Source organism: Photinus pyralis, unplaced genomic scaffold, assembly GCF_008802855.1.
Source record: "Photinus pyralis isolate 1611_PpyrPB1 unplaced genomic scaffold, Ppyr1.3 Ppyr1.4_LG2, whole genome shotgun sequence".
Classification (NCBI taxonomy): Eukaryota; Metazoa; Arthropoda; class Insecta; order Coleoptera; family Lampyridae; genus Photinus; species Photinus pyralis.
The window spans coordinates 24,858,338-24,882,322 of NW_022170403.1; the positions used below are offsets into that span (position 1 = coordinate 24,858,338).

Genomic DNA, 23,985 nt, shown 5'->3' on the forward strand with positions numbered 1-23,985 from the left:
ATTAAAAGTTGAAGGTTTTTGGAGGAACTAAAAGATTTCAGAAAAATATACAGGGTGATTATTTAAAAAAAAGTGAGATTTTTTAATGATGTTTTGTAACGTTGGACCTACAAAAACACCCTGTAAGCTATTTTTTAATGTTCCATAGTAGTGCCTTACTTTACCCAGGATAAAAGATATAAAACTTGGAATCAAAATTTAATTGAAATAAAATCGTATATCAGTATTTTACTATCGGTACCTTCAAACCAATACTAAACATTGGCATCTGCATTGATAGGGACAACTTGAGCAGGTTTTATGAGTCTAATATGTTTGTTGATTTATTGTGTTGATTTCGAGATTTATGTTCTTCAGGATTGTTTTGTGTAGCTAATATTTATTATGGACGTGTTCATTCACGTAATAGCTTGAATATCTATTTGAGTTATTTGTTATTTGACACCCTGTATCATTCAAAGGAGGCGCTCAAATTTGAAAATTAAAACCATATACGTGTAGGAAATTAAAAGCCCTTTTAAATGATTTGTCACTCGTGCCAACATTCAATTTAAAATTATTGAAGGGGTGGGAACCCTGGTTGGCGTCAGAGGAGCACATTTTTAACTAAAAGATGTCTCTCTTCTATCAATCACAATCTTACCCATAACAAGTGTCCAAACCTCGGTCCAAACCAAACACCCCTATATATGATTTATGAAATTCATATGCACATTTTATCCTTATTGCTAACTTCAGTCTTCACAGTGCATTTTGGGTATTTTCCGTTTGAAAACTGAAACTTTGGAAGTCCTTGTGTACAGATTGTGAGAAGTGGAAATGTCTAAATATTGGGTGATATAGTTAATCGCTATATTTGATGTTGCATTGCAGTGGAAATGTAAAATTTTTGGGATACTTATACGAAACCATAAACATTTCCAATGTTAAAAACCTGACAATTTTGTTCCTTAACTCAAGTATGTAGATTGTAGGTATACATGAAATTTCGTGGAATTTTCTCACTTTTAGTTGTTCGGTCACGAATTACAGTGTAATTTTTTTTCGAATTTTCAAAAACTAATTTTAATTCGCAATTTTCATGTTCAAAAACCCCCAGAATTTTTTCCACATCCCCATTAAGGGGCGCGCTCTTTCGTGGTAGGAATTCTGAAAAAAAATTACAAAATCGGAGAGGACATTCCCCAAAACCACCTTGGTTGCTGAGAAAACGAAATGCAAATTTCACCACTTTTTTGAGAGGGGCTTCCAAACGAAACACGTGGACCCTCCGTTTATTTGGAAAAAGTACTTGTTTTGATCCCCTTTACTACGACATTTTTTACATACTTACATGTAACACCCTGTATGTTCATTTTTGCTTAGTTGTTCTTTCCATTGGCCTGCCCTCATACCAACAAAAAAATCTACCATATCCAAAAAATTAATTCATTTGTGCACTAAATTGTTATCGTATTTAAAAGTGTACCACTCCAACAAATACTACGTAAAATTGTTCTTTAGACTACGTTTGATAACTGAATTTGTTGTTGCCTAACTATAAACAATACCTCAAATTGTTCTTTGTACTTTGCGATCAAAAATAAGTTGTTGTCGACCCACCTTTGGCATTTTTGTTTGCATGGGAAATCGTACTTAAAATGAATTTTCAAAGGCGACTAGACCGCCACTCATTTTTGATCGCCAGATTCGCCCAACAATCCTCCTATCCTACATTCAAATAAATCTCCCCCACAATCAAAGAAGTACAGAAATACGTAGGAAATCCCGGGGACGAATTTTTTGTGATAGAGGGGCCAATTTTCTTGCTATCGTAACCTACTTGTACCTTGATCCATTTCCGCTTTAAGTTTTTCTGGGTTTTATTCTTCTACTTACATACGGCAGGAGCAAATTTTCCTGGATTGAATTTTGTCAAGTGCGAATTCACCTAACGAAGCGAATTTTTAGCGCATTTTTGAAAAAGCGCTATTATATTCGTTATGGCTGGCTGGCTGGCTGGCAGTCCGGTTGAGATCTCAGCAATTACAATAGCTAGAGACTTTAAATTTTCACTAAAAGCTTTCTGTTATAGTGTAGATGTGCAGGCCCTAAGTCTTTTTTGAGTTAGATTACCCGTGAGATCGATAATTTTAAACTTTGCTCATGAAATAGAAATACTGATCTGCATTACCAAAAATGCGCTTTCATCATGCATATGCTGATTTACAACTTGTTTTAAAACGTATCCTCTTTATAAGGACTTTATAAGTACGACTTTTGAATTAATTCCCTATTTTTTTGCTTTTTGAATTTTTTTAGTGTACTCATCAAAATATTTCCAAATCGGATATCTTTTTGGTCCACTCATTTCTCATACGTGAATAATGTAACGTAAATTTAATTAGGTGATTTATTATTTACAATTAAGTTAACAATAAATTTGTAACAGTCTTGGATTAATTTATAAAAGTAATTAATCAGCCCTGTCAAAATTTTCTACAATAGTAATGAAACTCGGCGTCGGGATGTGACGACCCCACCGCCCATCACCTATTGGTGATGCAATCAGTCACGCGGCATTTCGTCAGAATAGCAACCATACTTACTCCTCCTCCCCCCCTTCCCCGATCCAAAAAGGTTTTGATGTAATTTACTTGTAATTAGCATTTGAAGAGGCGGTTACAACTCCACTTTGGAAATGTTCTTAAAATGTCAAGTGGCAAAATTTAAGTGCATACTTAATTTTTTAAAATGGTGCCAAAAAGTCCCAAAAATTGCGTTTCATCTTTATCTGTTTCTCTTTCTTTTGTCTTCTTGTGTAAAAAAAACATTCCAAAATGTGTACCCCAGCATAGTGCACCTTTCAACGAGCCTTTAAACGGGGGCGCCCTTATTTAGGGGTGTGCGATCTTAGGGTGGAAAATTCCCCGAAAATATTTGCATAATCAGAATAGCAATAGAGAACAAAATTAAAGAAGAAACGTTTTGAAGATTTTTGAATTTTGTCAGCTCGAGTTTTACGCATTTACAAACTTTGTAATGTTGGCCGTTTTTTTGGCACAAAAACCTTAAAGTGGAATCCAAAATTAAAATGTATAAAAAAAAAACAAAGTGAAAAGCCTTATGGGCTACTGTTTCTAGGCTCAGTTGGGAATTTTTCTTAACTCTATACAGGCTATAGGCAGCCACCTCTACACGTAATAAAATTTCGCTGCGAGTGAGCGATTCGAAATGTTTTGTTTTTAATAACGTCATCACGCACTTTGTCGAACGCGTATTTAGTTAATTTCATGCTTATTTTTAAAATGGAAAGCCTCGAGAGAGACTCAAAAATTCGTTAAGAGTTTTTTCCTCCGCACATTTCTGGTTTTAAGAAACTTCCTAAGGCATTTATTAAGCAATTTAGAAAACATTTCTAAGATGAAAGTTTCGGAGATTCTAAGAAAATTTAAAAGGATGTTTTCTGAAGTTATCAAAACTTTATATAGAGTTCATTAAAAAAATGTTATGGTATGAGATTATCAGCCCTATTTGCTCCTGAAGGTTGTGAGCTATATCGTCTAGCTCTAGATCCTCCCGGTTTCGCAGTTTTAGACTATAAATCATATTGAGAACTTGCTTTGGCTCATAAGGCGAACATTAAATTACTGTGTAAGATACCTAAGGTTTTTTAAAAATACTTTTGGAAAATTTTTTAGAAATATCCTAGTAGCAGGTCTAAGAAAATAACTAATATTTCCAAACACGCTTCTTTAAAGCATGATAATAACTTTTTAATTACGGATCTTTTTTCTAATTTGACCATCGTCGTATCTTCTATGGTTTCCGAGATTCCCCATGATACACTTCTTTATATTGGACACAGTGTATACAATGCATTCGAAATAAGAGGGTCATCTTAGCATCTCTTTCATTACGAAAAATTTGTCAAATACAATTTTATATTACGCATGCCGTGTGCTGTCAGGATGCGCAAAAGTAAATCTTTAAAACAAGTTGATGTAGGTCTTTTCTGTGTGACTCACGGCATGCTAAATTTCATAAGTTTTCTAAATATTGCATCACGAGTTCCCCCTTTTTTTTGTACATCAACCATATGCGCATGTTTTATGTTGTCGTACAGCAAATTGATTTGCTCTTTTTAAATATCTTTAAAAAACATAGGCACTGCGTTTGAAAAACAAAAGCTGCACCGATTAAATCGGAAGTGATGCCGGAAATTGCAATAATCGGATAGATCGTAATGTCATATGTCACCTAAAATTATATTTGACAAATTTGTCGTATCTCGCCAAAAGAGATATTGAGGTGACCCTCGTATCTCGAACGCACTGTATACTGTTAAGAATTCCAAACCCCTCATGTTATTTTCCAAATCGTATCGCTACATCCATTATTTCAAAAACTGAAGTCTACAATTTGGAATTTTAAACACAGGTATGCAAATTTGAAAATCCCAAACGTTCTATAATTAAAAATTGGAAAACACTTTCAAAAATAAATCATTTTTCAAATTAGGAAAGCGTCTATTGGATTTTTTGAAACTGCAAAATATCAAAAGGAGCCACATTTAATGATTTTGACTCAGATAGTTTTTAAAATCGTGTAGTAAATTATGACAGGTCGATCAGGAAAAGGTCTTTTCTAAGCTTGTAAATTTAAAAAAGGCCTCTAATGTAATTTTTAAGAATATTCCAAAATTCTTGGAATTGAATCTTAAAAAACAAACGAGCAATGTACGGAATTCAGCACGTATAAGGTACAAGATGCGACGTTCAAGATTCCACAGATCAAAAGTGCAATGACAAAGTTTAATATCCTTTGCAATAACATTAAAGTTAATGCAAATTGGTCGGGAAAATATTTTCAAATTTTGCAGTAATTTAATGTGCTACTTTTAGTTAAATTGATTCAGCATCTCCATTGCGTCGCCCGTTTGAGTTAGGCGCAACCTCTTCATTGTACGATTAATTACAAAAATTGTTTATTTGTTGGATCCGAAAACGTCGTTACTTGAGTAATTAATTTCTTTTTAATTTAAAGTGACGAAGAGTCAAGGTTGCAGCAGCCCTTTCCTTCTTATTAAGATAATGAGCCAATTAAAACAGGCGGCTGAAATTGTTATTAATTTATTCATCTCGTTTTCACGATTTAGATTAATTTCGCAACGAGGTTCTCCTTTACTAACACTTGAAATTTATTTCGACCAAAGACGTAAGTCAATGACACACACCTAGACGATAGATAAGGATTGAATCATGTTTATAAAGTGGTAGACCGTCCGACAGTTCAGACGTGTATTGTGATTGTGACGTGTAAATTGTGTCCATCCTCAAGACCTAAATGGAGGGTGCAATGTCCACGGTATGTTCATAATTCGTTAATTATTTAATTGTTAGCTTCACCTTTATCTATCATTCCACTATCCAATGCAGGTCGTAGCAAAGTTTTGCAATCCCGATTTGGGGCCCAATTATGGATTTGTAATAAAATTCTAATAGAAACGTCGTAATAAATTACCACACCCACAATATCCGCATACTTCCCTCACAATCGGCGACGTTGATCTCTGAAAAAGCGACCCCCCTGCATGTTTAGAAACAATTTCGAGATACAAATTATTGAGTCCGTCCTTTTATCGCCGTTCATCTTTAACAAAGTTGTTTGGAAACTTCGTTCCTATTAACGTTATCGGTACCAATTATATTATTTAAGTACTCCCTTGTTTTCGTCCATATAGGAATTGTGTTAATTATTTACGCCGTAATTGCCGGTTACGAAACTACAACTCGTTTTCGGAATTCCTACCTATTTTTGGAGGGCGTGAAATTTTCATCAAATGCAAAAGTTTTCCGCACGCTTTTCCGACTGGATTCAGGTTAAATATTCTTAGGTATTTACTTTTTTGAAAATAGTCTTAGAAATCCTAGAATTTCATATTGAATATTAACAAATGCAATTGTTAAAAATCTATTTCCAAAACCTTCTTAGAAGTGGTCTGGAAACCTAATCAAGAACTCGTTTAGAAAGAATCCTCAGAGTTAGATTTCTCGCAAAATATGACGAGAAATTTGATATGGTGAGGTTACAGGAAAATTGCGTCATATGAACTTGTTTGAACGAAGTCGAAAATAGATAACTTGGTAGTAACATTCTTAGATTCTTCCTAAAAATCTCAAAATACCTACTCCTTTAGGAATCCTAGGAGGATTCATATAAATCGCCTTTGCCTTCCTGAAATCTTCTTAGAAACGCTCGAAATTGTGTTACAATTTACAAGTTTGGAAGATTTTTCGATAGGTATCTTTCTGTGGTACTTGGAAAACGTACTCCTCTTGGAAGTATACGTCCATTAAGTTTAAAAATTGTGTGCTCTCGCTGTTTGGCACAAAATAGATCTTAATTGGGTGCTAGCTTAACATTAAGACATTAAGCTTGGTCTTATCCTTTGTAAAATTTTGGTTTTTGTCGTCAAGAAAGACCTTCAGGAGTACAGCAGGATTAAAAAAATTAGGTGCTCTTTTGTTTTACTTTTGACCGGTTATCATTTTCATTGACGACAAAATCAATGTCTAAAACCTTTTGATAATCACGTATTCTTCGACGTATTTTGTTTAAAGTACCTAATTAGCACCAAATTATAAGATGATTTTTGCATTTGAAATATTAACCTATGTGCCTTTTTTGCATTGGGGGTCCATCTTAATGTTAAGCTAGCCCTACCCAATTAAAATCTATTTTTGAGCCAAACAGCGAGGGCACGAAATTTTTAAACTTGGCACTAAATTAGCACCTAATTAGCAGTTAATTATGAAAGAGGTTTGAACAAAATATTTGTTGGTGGGGACATCTTGGAAGTGACTTCTTGAAAATATGTTTAGGAATCCCAGTCCTCTTAAGACATTCTTTGCATTTCAGAAACCCGAGAAGTTTCTGCAGAAATCCTGAATGATCTTGGAAATATCCCTGTAGAAGTCTTTTGTAAATTTCCATTGAGTCATTTTAGAAGTATGACCCCTGTGAAGTTAGCAATAACTAACCTGTAATAGAATTTTCATATGTCTTGCGAAGTTAGCAATAACGGATACAGCATTATTAAATATGCAAAAATTTGACCTGTTCGAATTGCCCCCCCCCCCCAATTTCAGGAAACAAAAAATTTCGTTTTTGAAATGGATTGCGAATTACAATTACGAGTGCATTTTCTTTGCGCGCGACCGTTGTCAATTATACGAAAAAGTCAATTGGTGGAGGGGGAGGGGCCGAATTCATAACTGTCCCCTAATTTTCCAAACAATTATTTTTTCACAAAGCGACCGATTACGCCCCGAATACCTTCGTATACGCCCCCGTTGTTTTTCAGGTATTCCAAATAGAAAATTCCATACCTACTGCCCCCCCCCCCGTTTTCAAATTTGACGCTTTCTTTTCTAGAAATCGTTGGCGGTTGGTATTGCACCCCCGCCGTTATCAAATTATTCCGAATGCAAGATTCCCCCAGTCCATACAGTTCCGCCTAACAACATTCAAGGACGATCAAATTATGTTCGTCCATTCGAAGGACGATTCAGGCAAATATGTCCATCATTCTTTCTGTGTAAAAATATTGTTTATAAACAAGCACTAGAAAAAAAACAACAAATTTGAAAACTGGAGGGACAGAATGGAATTTTATATTTGGAATAACTAAATACGGCGGGGGCGCCAACGAATATATTAAGGGTGGAAATATGCGCAAACGGTCACTCTGTGAACAAATATTTTTTTGGAAAATTGGGGCGGGGGGGGGGGCAGTTAAGAATTTAACCCCCTCAAATTTGATTGAGTTTATAGTAATTTCGAAATCGGCCGCGCGCAATTCATTTCAAAAACTATATTTTTAGCTTCCTAAAATTGGGAGGCCTAATTCACAACGGTGATATAAATGGATAACTCCTGTTGTGGGGTGTTTGAACCGAGGTTTGGACACTAGTTATGTCAAATGTTGCGATTGATGTTAAATCCTGTATATATCATCCCTTAAAAACGCCAGTAAAGTCCGTAAGACGCATAATGCTTCATTAATTTTTTAATTAATTTTCAAACTTGGTTTTCTTATACATATTGGCAACGAAAAAAACCAAATAAAGGGTGTTAGGACAGCCACTATACAGGGTGGTGACTTTCATCACGCATCATAGGGATTTCAATGTAAAATTCATAACATGCGATTATTGGCTCCCCAAATTATTTTAGAGCAAAAATGTATTAAGGTTTTTTGTAGAAAAAAAATTTTTACGTCAATCAACCGTGTTAGTTTTCAATTTTTTGCATAATAAAGACGGAAAATTGGAAAATAAAACCCACATCTTTTTCAATAATCTGTGATGCCATGGAATTTTATAATACAAAAATTACGCCAATATCCGTCATGCCCTGGAATGTCTGCTATAAAACAAATCAAATTTTATCAAAAAGTATTATATTTAGAACAGCGAATTCAACATAAAGAAAGACCAAATTACTAAACGCGGTTTCCTGATATAACAATTTACAATAAATGTTCGAATAAGTCACCATTAACTGCAATACAGTAACCAAGTCGATCATAAAAGCCATTTCGAACTGCTGCTAATTGATAACTGGATAAGTATCGTTTTGTTTTAGAAAATTCCATGGCATCGCAGATTATTGAAAAAGATGCGGGTTTTATTTTTCCAATTTTCCGCGTCTTTACATGAAAAAAATTGAAAACTAATACAGTTGATTGGTGTAAAAAAAATGTTTCTACAAAAAATCTTAATAAATTTTTGCTCTAAAATAACTTGGGGAGCCAATAATCGCATGTTATGAATTTTACATTGAAATCCCTATGATGCGTTACGCAAGTAACCACCCTGTATATGTTAAATATCGCGATAGATATTTACACATATCATCCCTTAAATAAAGCCAGTAAAATATGTACATGTATGTTGGTTCAAATTCGTGGCTCATCATTTCGATCTCGGTAACGGTGAGAGATAGAGTGTAGGATTAAAATGGGGGCAAACTTTGACATTTTTGAAAAATCTCTGAAAATAACCGAGATATCGCCGAAAAACTGAAAATGTCAAATTTCGTTTTCCTTTTCTCTAGCTTAAACGGTCGGAAATGGACGGTTCCCGTTAGCACCTTCTATGGCCACTTACGGAGTGAGATGGAGGACAAAAAAATAAATGAACGCATCGGTATCATAGCCATGTTGATTTAGCAAAATCTAGTTACCCGTGGATGTTTTGTTGAGAAATAAATGAAAGACTTTTGATTTTGAAATTTTTATAAATTTACGTAAAAGTATAGACAACCTTTATTTTTCTTTTTTTTGTGCTCTATCTCATTTCTTAAAAATCCAATATGGCGTCCATAAGAAAGTAGTAGCCTGTAGCTTCTACATTTAGTGTCATGGAAATTCTGATAACAAATTCAGATTCTCCGAAAAAAGTGCTCATTGCCTATAGAATCTACAGGAAAAAAATGCGGCAAACCCGAGGGCAAACCCAAAAATGTTGCGGGCGAAGAACCTCACGCGGTGTAACCCGAAAACTTGACTTCAGTCGTTTAATGAGAGTACAGACAGACAGACTGACCGACATCATCGACATTTTGCTTGACTGGGGATTCCTAGTGTTCTAAAATCCGTAAAAAAATGTGCGGGCTCATTTTTTTTACCCCAGTGCGGGGTGTTAATAAATGTAACTTGCACTTATTTTTCAATAATGTTTACATTTTAAATGTAACTTACCGCTGCAAGTACACATACATTGCAGAAATGAGAGTAAACATAAAAAACAACGTAAGCATAAATGTAAACAGTAATTGTATGAGATAGTTTGTTTGAAAAAGCTGACACTGATTTTTCGAGCACCCTGTGTGTAGCACAGGGTTTTCGGCGTTTCAAACTTAGATATAAACTACTGTCACGTAACTTAACAACATATAAACGCTCGTCTGTGATCTTTTTTTGTGTCCATATTCACTGTTCTACTATAATAAATATACAGTGTGTTTTTCAAATGCAATGCCTATATTTTTTTAAAAATGGCAATCAAATTTCTGTGACACAATTCGTGATTCAATATTTATTTAGAAAACTGAAAGTGAAATCTAGCATGTCGTGTGCTGTCAGTACGCGGGGTGTTTGTAATGGTACACGGGGGGGATCGTATTGCGCAAAAGTAAATCTTCAAAACAGAAGTAGGGATATTCAGTTCAGAAGGATCTTTCATTTTCAGGAGATTGTACAAAAAGGTTTCAGAAGCTTTAGAAGGAAAATTTCGGAGCAAAGTTTTTAAAGATCTTAATACATTTCAGAAACTACCAAGTACCATGCAAGTGATAGGAGCAAAATATATAAAGAATTGTCGAGTTCCACTTTGCTAAGGGTACTCTTTGTTGACTGGGGGGTATTCCATACTACCGGGTGTTTCGCTCTTCCTCAAAAACGTTTAGTGTTTGCACTTACATGATAATTTTGAAGTAAATACCATCTAACGTAGAACTACAATACTGTGAAATATCAAATACTCCTCAGGAAAAAAACTGTCTATTACCAAAAACGTAATACCGGGGGGTATAGACTACCCCCCAGTAGACCAATATGCGATTACCTGTTGGCTGTGAGGTATTCCAGACCCCCCGGTGCTTCGCTCTTCCTCAAAAATGTTTAGTGCTAGCATTTACACCTCGATTTACACGATAATTTTAGAGAAAATACCATCGAACTTAGAACCACGATACTGTGAAGTGTAAAATCTGCGATTACCTTTTCTATTCTTTACCATGAAAGTAATAGGAGTAAAATGTAAGGAATTATCGAGTTCTACTTTGCTAAGAGCACAGTCTGTTAGCGACTGGGGGGTATTCCATATGCCCCAGACCCCCCGATGCTTTTCTCGTCCTCAAAAACGTTTAGTGTTACAATTTTCGAAAAAATACCATCGAACATAGAACTAGAATATTGTAAAGTATGACATATTCTTCAGGAAAATAGGACAGGGCTGCCGTTTCCCAAAAAATCGTAATAACAGAGGGTTTGGTGGGTACTCCCCTTAGAACATTTTCGTCGATATTTCCGTAGAGGTCTTAGAAACAATTTTTTGGAAATCTTGGGAGTTGTCAGGACTGAATTTTAAGATTATCTGAAAAGATTAACGGCCGGTTGCAGGAAAGCGAATTATAATCAAAATCCTAGATTATGTGCCAAATCTGAGTTTAAACAAGAATTCTGACATTTGATTGGCTGCATACTGCAGTATAACGCCAATCAAATGTCTTAATACCGGATTAAATAATAATCCTGGATTTTTTTTTTGTGCAACTGGCCGTAAATTTAACAAAATAGGTTGGTGCATTTTTGAGCCGATTAATTTTCAATTTTTTAACTTAAATCTTTTCTATAACTAGATACGCTGTAAACCGTATTTGAAATAATCTTAAAAATCATGAATATTTTTTGGAAACCTTGGGTTTTGTCAGATCTGAAATTGGAGCTCACATTTTACAAAAAAATTTAAAAAACTAAAATTCATTTTTTGAGTTTTTCAGTTTTCAATCTTTGAACTATACATTAACTAATTGAGAAACTTCACGTAGATAATAGTTCAAAAAAATTAAGTAGTTTTGAAGCCAACTTTTTGCTTTCTTCTGTTTCTAATAAACACGAATTTTTGATATCGAAAGACTCAATTGAGCATAGAGGTACTGCATATTTTGCATACTTATTGCTGAATATTCACATCGAGATTCACAGTAAATATGCCAATTTGTTGCTGGAAAATGCTATTGTTAACTTCGGCTGTAATAATCCACCAGTGTGCCTAAAACACATCGTATGGGAATGTTAGCGCACAAAACCACATGAGCATGAATCATCTGACCGTCTCATGTTGTAATTACAATCAGCTGTACGTATAAAAAGCGTTATGTAACCAGGCAAATGCATTTTCTACGATTAGAATTGCAGGCAATATTTTGTTGTTTTATTACACGCCGCTTAGTTTATTTTTGTACGTCGTGGGCGGTATTTAAATCGCAATAAAGAAGGTTCTGTCAAGTTCAACGATAGGAAAACGACTTGGATGCCAGTTTTGTAAAACGCCCCACCAAGCCCCTCGGGATTCAATTAAGCTAATGAGATGAGATTGACATTTTGACGGACAGAACTCTCCAAAGTTCCTCTAACGCACACTTTCAAAATTACTCGTGTAATAAATACGATCTTAACAGTCGGAAATTTGCATAAGCGCGCAAGGAAGGAGGCCGATTTGCATAACGTAAGGCCACCGATAGTGGAGATTAATGGTGACTTTTATTTCGTTGAGGAAAATAAAGTCGTGTATCTGCACAAACTCATATTTTTTTTATTAATCGTTAAATACGAATCACGGGTAGATACTATCAACGTTGTACTTGTGTGAATGAAGTTTTTTATACATAAAACGTTAAAGGCCCCGACAGTAAAGTCCACGACCCCTGCCAACGTTTGGTTTCTTTTCGAGAGTGCGACACATGAAGCTTTCTTTTTTATTCATTTCCTTCACCCAAATACCCGCGTCTATTGTAGAATGTTGTTTGTTACTTTTGCTCTTGACCCAATTGAAACAACATAAAGCAGTCGAGGGTGTTCCGCAAGGATCAGTTTTAGGTGCAGTTGTATTTTCATTTTTATAAAAAAATTCACTTTCAACACTGGTCAACTGTGTCATTATGGATGTATCCTAATTACTCCACCTTTTTGTTTCAGCAAAAGGCTCCCCCTGTCATGCAAATTTAATGACAAATCAGTTAATCTCATCCTTGATCTTCCGCTGCTTGCGGAACCCCAACTTCCAAAATTTTAAAATTTTGTACTGAAACCAAGGGCTCAGAATGTTTTCTTTAAAAAAGAGTTTCTCGTTTAAGGTTTCTCTCCGTAACATATAAGAGAGTGGAACTGTCCCAATGATTTTGTTATAACTTTTAAAACTTTGTAAAGAAAAATCCAATAACTCTAGCAAATGGAGTTAAAAAATCAACAAAATTCCGGAATCATTCTCTCGAAATTTCTTGCGCAAAAATTTTGTTCGGGGACAAGTTAAGTAATTGGTTTTTGTCTTTGTGTAAGTTCGCGTATGATGGTTTACCTCGCATATGCAAATCTACGACTGGAATGATATTGGGTCCGATGTGGGTAACTTGAAGCCAGTTAAAATTAATGACAATGTGCTTCCGGTTAAATGATAACGAAGGTCAAGTTTAAAGCGTCCTTTATATGGTAATTAAATGTAATTACGTGGTATTAAATACGTAGTCGTCTAGTACTACTACTAGCGTCGTAAAGGTCACTATTACCGAGCCGTTTCTAAAGTCGTATCGTTTAATTTAGTTTTGATTTCCATACCCAACAACTTCATAAGTTGATGAAGGGTAAAAAAAATCGACCAATCCATGCCCTCGTCAGAATTCATTGGCAGTACTAAATACACAATGAAAAAGATCTTGTTAGTTCTCATTAATGATCAGATTACATACACTTCGTCGCAGAAGTAATGTATAAATTCAAAAATCCAATACAACTGAATACCGAGCGATCCTCAAGTTCGTTTTTGGGCTGTAACTTTTTGGCCGGATAGTCTACCTAGCAGAAAAACAATAGCGTCTTTTCTTTGGGCTACCCTGTATACAATATTTTACCATTAAAAAAACTCCCATTAAAAAACTACAATCGACGAGTCCGAGCGTTTTTCGAACAATTATTTTGGAAGACTGTCTTCATAAAATGGTAAGTGTAGAGAAAAAAACGTTTGTCACCAAAGTTAATTATTTTCCGATGAAAAATAAGAATATTTAATAACTCGTTTAATAAAGAATGTAGGGTTCTATTTGAAAAATTAAGTTGCCCTACACTTGAACCTTAAGGAATATTTTATATAAATCATTTTTTGATATCACGCTAGTTTCCGCAATAATCGACTGTCCCAATAAATGGGACACCCTGTATATAAATTAATTAAATGGCATTCAAGTATAAGACTACGAAACTGGAAGTCGCAAAGTTACTCTAAAATACTCACAAAAGAAATGACCGCTACACCTCAATTCGTCTCGCTTATGCAGGTGTAGTTAAATTTCAATAAATCAACCCCTGAAACAGACATCTTTTCTAGGCAAAAATGGTTGCTTCAAAAGTATCGTATGTAACCCGCTATTTAGTATCGTTCTGTTCCGATTTTCATGTTTTTGTTATACTCGGGCAAAAACGAACGTTCCCTCGTAAATATCTCGCCCCGGGCCCCACGTTGTTTCGACTTCACCCGCTTTTTTTATTTTTGTTTGTGTTTATTACTAATAATTCATTTCTTGTCAACGTTGCTTCCGAATAATACTCAAAAACTTCGCTTATTAAGAAAAACTGTGGGTTATTATTTGGAAAAAAGTGGTATGACGCCACAGAACTAAAAATTCATATATTAAAAATAATTATTTTTGAAAAAAAAGTCGATGCAAATTTTTTTTCGAATATACGGCTATTATTAAACATACTGAAACGAAAAGTTTCAGTATGTTTAATATACATATCCAAAATTTGAACAAAATCGGTCGACCCGTTATCTCGGAAAATTGCTAACGTATGTACATACATACATACAGACGGAAAAAAATTAATTCTTTAAAAGTTGCTTGAAATGATTCAAAACGTCGACATTTAATGAAATTTTAACAAATATGCATACCCGTTCTGCCCAAAAGCTCTTCCTTTTATATCTAAGAATATGTGTATTAAATTTTGTTCCAATCGGTGCAGTCGTTTAACCTGAAATGAGAGTAGACAGACAGACCGACATCAGTGAGATTTTGTTTGATTCGGATACCTGGTGCTTCAAAACGTGCTTTGCGTAAAAAAATTATCCTCATTTTTGTGTGGCAGATCAGTATTAGCCACTTTTGACTCCACCATCAATCAGATCTTGTCCAAGGTACATTCCCTTTGTTAGTACCCACTTCCGACATCCCGCTTACCCGCAATTCGCGTTTGAAATGTTGACTCCCTATCAGTAAGATCTTGTCGGTTTGTTTGTTTATGAGCAGTGGTGTGGTGTAGCGGGAACGCATGGGAACAGCGTTCCCACTTTGCCTTTTCCAAGAATATATACGAGGGTTGTCCGTAAATTATGGTCTCAAATGCTTTTTTACATAATAAAAACATCATTTTATTGTGAAATCTTCGCCTTTAACCATCAAAGGTTTCAATCGAGGGGTTAGTCCGAGAGTTAGGCACGACTTATTTTAGGCGACGAAAATTGCCTTCCTTGCCTAAAATTTGCCACCATTGCTCCTAATTTCTCCAAGATTCATATTTTTCCCTATAGAAACCTTATTATATTTCCTTATTTCCTCTAGGATTTTTCGGAAATTCCTCTAATTTTGTCGATTTCCTACATATTTCCTATTTCAAGTTATCCAAGATATTTCCAAATTTTTGACGTTCGCCTGATTTTTTTTAGTCCTGTACCAATGACTCCGTTGGCTTGAATTTCGAACAGTTTTCCAAAATCAACAATACTGACTTGATGCTACATGAGAATGATTTAAATTATGATCGTCCTTCTACATGTTTTATTTGAAAAAATTTTTGAGGGTTTGAAAATCGATCATTAGTTTTAAAACACCCTGTAGAATGGCGATCAAAATTTAAATAATTCTCATGTAGCATCAAGTCGACATCGTGGCGACGACTGTTTGATTTAGAAAGACTTTTTCAAATTCAAGTCAACGGTGTATACAGGGCTCGAAAGAAAAGCAGTCTAACGTCAAATATTTTGAAAAATCTTTAATAACTTGAAAACCTTTGAAACGGCCTGCAGAACAGGTACAAATTAATGGTGGTTTGGCAGTAATAATTTCAAATCTTGTAATTGAGGTTGAACCTACACATACCATCCCTTAAATTGGACCTAAAATCATACTTGATGGTATGGTATATGGATGGTATACTTAATGGTGTTTCAATAGCAACGATCTTGTGATTGATGTTGAACGTGAACGTTTCATCCCTTTTAATCGGACCAAAAAAATTCACATAACAAGCACTGAAACGGCGAAGCCGGGCGCTTATTTTTTCCGTTACAACTTTGACCTCGACTTTGACTTTGCTTTGAGCAGATTCGTAAATATCGCTTGGTTTGAAGAACGTTTTTATTCACTTGCTACCTATATTTTTAGACCTATCAAAATACATTTGATCGTGTCTCGTATCACATATTACTTAGTAAACTGAAACGGATTTATAATTTCGACCAAGTTTTAAAACTTATTGAATCATATCTCTCTTGATATATCTCAATATGTTATTAATGAAAACAACATATCCGATACGCTACATACGAATCGAGAGGTGCCGCAGGGATCCATATTAGGACCGTTCCTCTTTCTAATTTATTTTAACGATTTTCCCCAATATAAAAGCCATATGTCGACCGCATTCTCTATATAGATGACTCCAATATTTTCTCGAAACTGGAAAACTTGGATGAAATTTTAGCGACCAAAGATGAACTAACATCCCTGGCCTCTACATGGTGTATAGCCAATGACCTAATCCTAAATAAAGGTAAACCTGAAGTGTTGCTAACTACGTTAAGGCAATCACTTCTTTGACAACCCTAGTTTTGTTAAATTTCTAGGGTTAGTCATTGATGAAAAGCTGAGTCTAGCGGCACATACTAATTGTATATGCAAAAAAAATCAGTTCTAACCTCGGTTCTAACATATACAGTGATATTTGTTAAGGAAGTGGACATAGGGATTTATGTGAATGGTTTTTCCCTATGTGTACTTTTCAAAGACAGTCTCTTCTAAAGGGCGCCTGCAATTTTATGCATCCAAAATAACTTTTTTAAACAAATAATGATCTGGCTGTCATATTAATTGTATAATTTGAATATTGTTGCTTTGGCTTAACAGAAAATAAATCTCTTACACTCCTTGTTACCAGCACTATACCAATTGACAGTATCAACTTTTTCTTCAGTTCATGGCACACGAACGAAAATAAAAATACGGATGCTAAAGCAACAATATTCAAATTAATTAATGTAGCAGCCAGATCTTTAATTGTTTTAAGTTATTTTGACCGCATAAAATTAGGCGTCCTTCAGAAAAGATTTTGTCATTTAAAAGTAGACATAGGGAAAACAGTACACCTAAATCCCTATGTCTACTTCTTAATAAATAGCACTGTATGTTTTACGAAGACTGACTGACTGTTTCAAATCCAACTTCATTTACGGTATATTAATAACTGCGCCACAGCGAAAGACTTCTTTGCTCTGCAGAGAAAAGCCATACGTATTCAGTAAGTTATCAAAAAGAATGCAGAGACTGAGGCAGAGACTTCTTTATTTACACGGAGTGTTTTTTTTTCAATTGTCACGGCTTCGATCACGACCATCTTGGATTTTAATTTTAAAAAGTAAAAATTTGCTTGAAATTCAAGCAGGCGGGGATCCCAAAACATCAAAATGATATTCAAACATTTTTGATCGATAACACATACAGTGAACTCAGTCCAGGGAGCAACACACTGTAGGTATATTATACCATATTTTTCAAATTTTTGAAATTGCCATCAGCCATTTTTACTGATTGGTATCAGTTGTTTTAGTTACCATGGATACAATAAATAAAACAAAATGTCCATCAATCCATGGCCTACTGTTAAACAACCGAAAAATTTAATTAAAAAAATATAGGTTGTCTCTCCGGTTGTGTTACATCTATGTAATCAGGAAAAATAATGCAACAAAACTGACAGGGTGCATTTAAAAAATACCAACATTGGGTCAAATGTCAGAGACACTAATCCAAAACATTTTTTTTAGTACGCCACTGGATTCTGCGTAAAAATATGGTAAATATGCAGTGTTCACCTTTTTCTAGCTTCTATGGGCAGTAAGATACAATGAAATCTCAAAAAGTTACCCTTTTTGTTTTCACCCTGTATCTCAGAAACAAACGTAGCTAGACTGATTCTGTTTGTGGTATTATAAGTTTCACAAAAAGTGGCGAAAGCCGCATGTCTATCTTTAAACACAACTGAGATACACTGCAGTCTCGACCAAAATATAACACACAGTAGGTACATCTATCATCCCTTAAATTAGATCAATGAAATTCACACTCAATTTTCTTTGGGGAGGTTTTTCAAATTTGTGCCCTGTTTCTTATGTATACGTAACAGGGACCAACAAGTTCAAATTAAGGGTGTTGACACAGTATTCATTTCTGAACTTGTGATTTGTGTTCAATTTACACATACCATCCCATAAATTGAACCAAATTAGACAGATAAATTTTCTTGGGAAATATTTTCACTTATTTTCATATGGATACCTACACATCATAACAGGGACGATCAAGTTCAAATTAAGGGTGTTTCGACAGTAATCATTTCAAATCTTGTGTTTGATATTGAATCTTTTGTTTGTTTTTCTTCAGAAAACTGTTCAAATTTTCATTCGTTTTGTTGTATGTACATAGCTACGTATTAGTTACATGTCTGAAAACACTAACTTTATCTATTTTCTGTGGTTATGTATTTATTGTTTTTTTTGGTTGCAGGTACGGTTTTACGATGTGCCCATCCTCTCACTCAAACCATTGAATATCTAACTTCGGGAACGGATCCTGTAATTGGCTGAAACTCGGATTGCTTCTCGCGCCCCACATATACTTCTCTTGAGGAATGTGCGGTTATCAGAAGCGATCGGGGTTCCGCAGGAACACGTTAACGGTGTAATCGGGTAAACTGTGAGTTATAATTTAGGCCGAGGAGTTCCCCAAGGGTCTACTGTAGGCCCACCGGAATTGACGACTAACACTGCTATTCTTTCTTTGAATCTCGCATAATCTGTAGTACATTTTTCCTGATATACAAAATTTGAATTTAATTAGCAGCTTCCGGTCAGTGAATCCCTCGCAAAACTAAATTTCTGGAAAAATCGCTTTACCGTTTTACGCCTTTAAGGTCACCGCTCGCTTATAGTGTAATGTAATAAATATAACCTACACAAGACTCCATGCTGATACGACAAACACTATATAAATTTTATGGGAACGTAAATTGGAAAAGGATACACGCAATTCATATACGCCATGGCCGCAATAAAATAATTTATTATCGTGATCTTTAAGGGGAATGCGAAATTAATTTGTATCGATCTTCCACCCCTTCCGTTACACAATTTAACTCGACCGCGACCGTCCCCCGGCCGCGCTTAAAAAAAATACCGAAAATGACTAACGCTCACACGAGACTTATCATATCGAGACTTTAGTTAAACCGCAATTTGTTATTTCCGTGACGCTGATAGCGCGATATTTTTTTCATCAGAAATTTGGATCGTAATTGAAAACTTCTTCCGCTCCAAATGTCCGCGGAAAAACTCATTTTCATATCGATTTCACCGCCGACCGATTTTTCGTCGTCAGTTACACTTAAATTATAAAAAAAACACATAAATAGGACGGGGGCTTATTTCACGCAAGATTGGAGCCGATTTATTTTTAGTGGTTCCCCGAGATTTTTGTCATTTTTCTCGGTTATCGAAAATATTTTCTTTTGACAGATTTACGTGAAAGTTGACTTGGTTATTTAGGTTACTGCGTTGTTTATGCTATAAAATTCGATTACGACGAGGGGACGAAAACTATTTCGATTGAGATAAATGTACTATGCTTCTGCAATTACGAAAATTAAAAAAAATAGTAACATTTTTTCTCAAACAAGTGAAAATGTATTTTTTTCATGGGGGATGAATTTTCACGATTCCATGAGATAGAGATCTTCTGAAATTTTAATTTTTTTAAATTCTTTGGTCCCTACCACAAATTCTATTGCAACTTTTGCTAGAAATTGGTTTTCTTGACCGTTCAATTTCTTCATAAAAAATGATTATTAGGAGCGTAGGACAAGATGTTAGTCTAAACAAGTAGGTGAATGAATGTTCACATTTATACTACAATTGTATATTAGGAGCGTAGAAGAACAAGAGGGTGTAAGTGAATTTACGTAACTTTATACCTGCCCGATGATATTTTTTTAATTACTCGCACCAGGAGAGCAGACCATTCCCGGTGCCAAAACTTTACTTGCTCGCGTTTTAAGGGTACAGAAGTGCAAGAAGAAGTAAATGAATACTGAAACAATAATAATTGTATCAGGAGTGTAGAAGGATAATGTAAATACGTACCTATGCACTCTTGGGGCCAAAACATTATCTGAAATGAATTGCTAAAAAGTATCGCGTTTTTTTCTCAATTACAGTACAACCTCGTTAATCCGAATTGATTCGGACCACCGACCTTTCGGATTATCAAATTTTCGGATTATCGCGAAACTAGTGAAAATAATAAATTTGGACACAAGCATTAAGAAATAAACTTTATTCTTTTCAACGTCTTCAGGGGTGTCATCGTTGTTACGAGGAACGAAATTATTTCGGACTAGCGTGTATTCGGATTATCGAGGTTGTACTGTAGAGTGTTTTCTATTAAGTTCTACAAAGCAGCTAATTGTATCAGGAGCACAGAAGTTGTTGATTTTTTTACTTACAACATAGTATTTTGTATTTTCTCGACAGGACGCCAAATTATCTTAAACAAATTGGGCCCAAAATGTTTCGTTTGGCTCAAAAGTCCCAAAATCTGCGTTCCAGTAATACCTTGCATAATACAGAGGAATATGGAGTTTGCGCTTTTAGCTAGGGTTTTGAGTAGATACTTCTGATTTTGGAAAAAAATTCTGAAATTGTATACCGTAAGATAGTGCACTCTTTAAAGGGGCCTGAATTGTGAAATTCTGGGAAGAAATTTGGTATTTTGTGGGTTTGTTTAAAACAATAAACTCTAAATTAGTTTTTGAAAATTAAAAAAAATTCTTAATTGGACCACAAAAATGGTCAGAATTTTTTGAAATTTACTGGTTCATTTTTCTAAGAATTAAAAAAAGGGGATTGTCATAGACTCCTGGAATCTTTTGCAATAGGTAGCCTAATATCTTGAAGGTGTACCAGAAGATCATCAACATTTGTTGCTTTAACTTTCACATGCGACAACCAATTGATCTCAGATCAGTGCCTTATATCAAAAACTGAGCCTTTGTCTTAGATCGCTGCGTATAATTAAAATGGAATTTTTATTGTAATTAGCAGAGGTTGCTTCTGTTTTTTAAAATCGAGACCGATAGTTTGTTCTGAAATGTTCAATTAGAAGATCCAAGCCGCTTTTTTAAAATATAGGTTGTCCCTCGTACAAAAAAACTGAACGTTTGTCTTAGATCGCCGCGTACAATTAAACTGGAATTTTTATTGTAAATAGCAGGGGTTGATTGTGTTTTAAAATCGACACCGATTGCTCCCTCTATGTGCAATTAGAAGATCCAAGCCGTTTTTTTTAAATTACAGTTGTCCCTCATACCAAAAAACTGAACGTTTGTCTTAGATAGCCGCGTACAATTAAAATGGAATATTTATTATAATTAGCAAGGGTTGGTTGTGCTTTAAAATCGACTCCGATAGTTCGTTTTATGAAAAATTAGAAGATCCGAGTCGTTTTTTAAATAAAAATTGTCGCTCATACCAAAAATTGAACGTTTTCTTAGATCGCCGCTTATAATTAAACTGGAATTCTTATTGTAAATAGCAGGGGTTGATTATGTTTTAAAATCGACGCTCGCTCTATGTGCAATTAGAAGATGGAAGACGTTTTTGTTAAATAATAGTTGTCTCTCATACCAAAAAACTAAACGTTTGTCTTAGATAGCCGCGTACAATTAAAATGGAATTTTTATTATAATTTGCAAGGGTTGATTGTGTTTTAATCGACTCCGATAGTTCGTTTTATGTAAAATTAGAAGATCCGAGTCGGTTTTTAAATAAAAATTGTCGCTCATACCAAAAAACTGAACGTTTGTCTTAGACCGCCACATATTATTAAAATGGAATTTTTATAATAATTAGCAGGGGTTGTTTATGATCGACACCACCGATAGCTCGTTCTATGTACAATTAAAAGATCCGAGCCGTTTTTTTTTAAATAAAAAATTGTCCCTCATACCAAAAAAGTGAACCTTTGTCTTAGATCGCTGCATGTACTTACAATAGAATTTTTATTATAATTCGTTGGGTTGATTATGTTTTCAATAGAAATTTTATTATAATTCGTTGGGGTTGATTATGTTTTCAAATTGACACCGATCGCTCGTGCTGTGTCTAAATAGAAAATCCAAGCCGTTTTTAAATAAAACTTATCACTCATACCAAGAAACAGAACGTGTGTCTTAGATCGCCGCGTATAATTAAAAGAGTTTTTGTATGTAATTAGCAGGAGTTGATTATGTCTACACCGATAGATAGTTTTTTTGGCGATCTCTGGTCACCAGTTTTGGCAGCGATACGAGGGAGTCAACAAAATCTCTTGCCTCATCGCACCAAGGTCCAAAAGATTTGACTGCTAAGGGTAAAAAGAAATAATTTAGGTCGATCATCTCCTTATATTTATTTTCCTTCAATTTGGCAAGGGCACAATGTTCTGCGTCCATTGAATTTGTTTATACATAAAGAATTGCCACTTTTAAAACCGTTGACAAGTGACACTGTATCGATGTTTTTTAGTGCATTTAAAAAAAATTGTTGCGTTTTTTCCGCCCGTTCGTCCGGGCCCACTTCTGCGGTTTTGAACTAGGTAATTACTTTTTGGTGAATTGCCCTAGAGGCCTGGAATTCTTTGCAATAGGTAGCCTATATCTTGAAGGTGTGCCAGACAGCCGTCACATTTGGTTATTTTAAGCCCCCCCCCCCAAATAAATTATTTCCTGAGATGCGGTTTTTGAAAATAAAACGGGCATAATTTCTGCATGCGACAACCAATTGAGCTCAGATTTTGCATGCCTTTAGCGGTGCCAAGTAAAACTTCTGATGGAAATGAAGGGGGGGGGGGGAGGTAACATACAATTTTATCTTTCATGGTACTCTAATGAAAGGTCTCATCGAAAGAAACCAATTTTTACCAATCATTGTCCTCCTCCTCGACCCCTTATCGTGGTCAGTTACTCATAAAGGGCGATTGGGACGTCTGGAAGGAAGAGAGTATTTATAAAGGGCAAGTAGATCGTCTACTGGTATGTCAACGCTTTCAATGCAAATATCTGCAGAACGGAGTGTCGGGAGGAGAGTACTCTCAAAGGGTGATGTGACACCATAGTTGTGAATGTGAATATCTCGAAAATGTTGGAGGAAGGCAGGCAATATTTCTTGAATTCTTGAATAATCGTACCCTGATTTCCTTGCGTATAATCATTTACATAGAAGTGTTTTCGTGACCCTCTCGTAGTAGATTTCCTTGACGAAAATGTGGCAATCAATTTCCGACCAGTCATCGCGTGTAGGTGTTATCGTTTATGGTAACCGTTAATTTTTTCTATCAAATGACATCATTATTATCGATGAACTTTCTCAAATAATGCCCGCTTTCTTCCTTGTTTCTACGAATACGTGAATTAAGAACAATTTCCAGCGCGTTTAAATTGAAATCGAGGTTAATATTTGTTTATTTAAAAAAAAGAACCTTTTAACATCTCTCAATTACGCAATTTCGCCGCTGGTTTACGACTTGTTGAAAATTCGACGGAAATTTACAACAGTGAATTTTATGCGCTCAAAAACGAGTTTGTCAAAATTAATAAGTCGCATGCAATCTTCTTCTGCGTATCGAAATTTAGTACCTTATTCTAAGCGATCTACATTTCGAACCAGTCTGAAGATCTGGAACGTTGACTTTCTAAGCCGATGGAAACTTTCCCAAAGATTTTTCGATGAACACTAAGCCCCCCAACCTACAACTTGACCACCCCGCGTCCTTCGGACTAGTTCTTTGAGTTTGTGAATCAAGTGGAAAATCTATTCACCACGCTTAACCTGCCGTAACGGTATTTCAAATTCGAAATCT

At 35.2% G+C, this 23,985-nt stretch overlaps 1 protein-coding gene across 4 annotated transcripts in view; it reads left to right on the forward strand.

Moving 5' to 3' along the window:
• The window catches only part of LOC116164771 (protein split ends), a 114,993-nt gene that overhangs the window by 22,646 nt on the left and 68,362 nt on the right, over nucleotides 1–23,985 (forward strand). Inside the window, exon 2 of one of the 4 annotated variants that reach the window (XM_031478996.1) lies at nucleotides 18,601–18,789. The exons of the other annotated variants lie outside the window; for them this stretch is intronic. The gene's annotated coding sequence lies outside the window, so the exon portion shown is untranslated. The remainder of the gene's footprint in view (nucleotides 1–18,600; nucleotides 18,790–23,985) is intronic. 4 annotated transcript variants of the gene reach the window in all.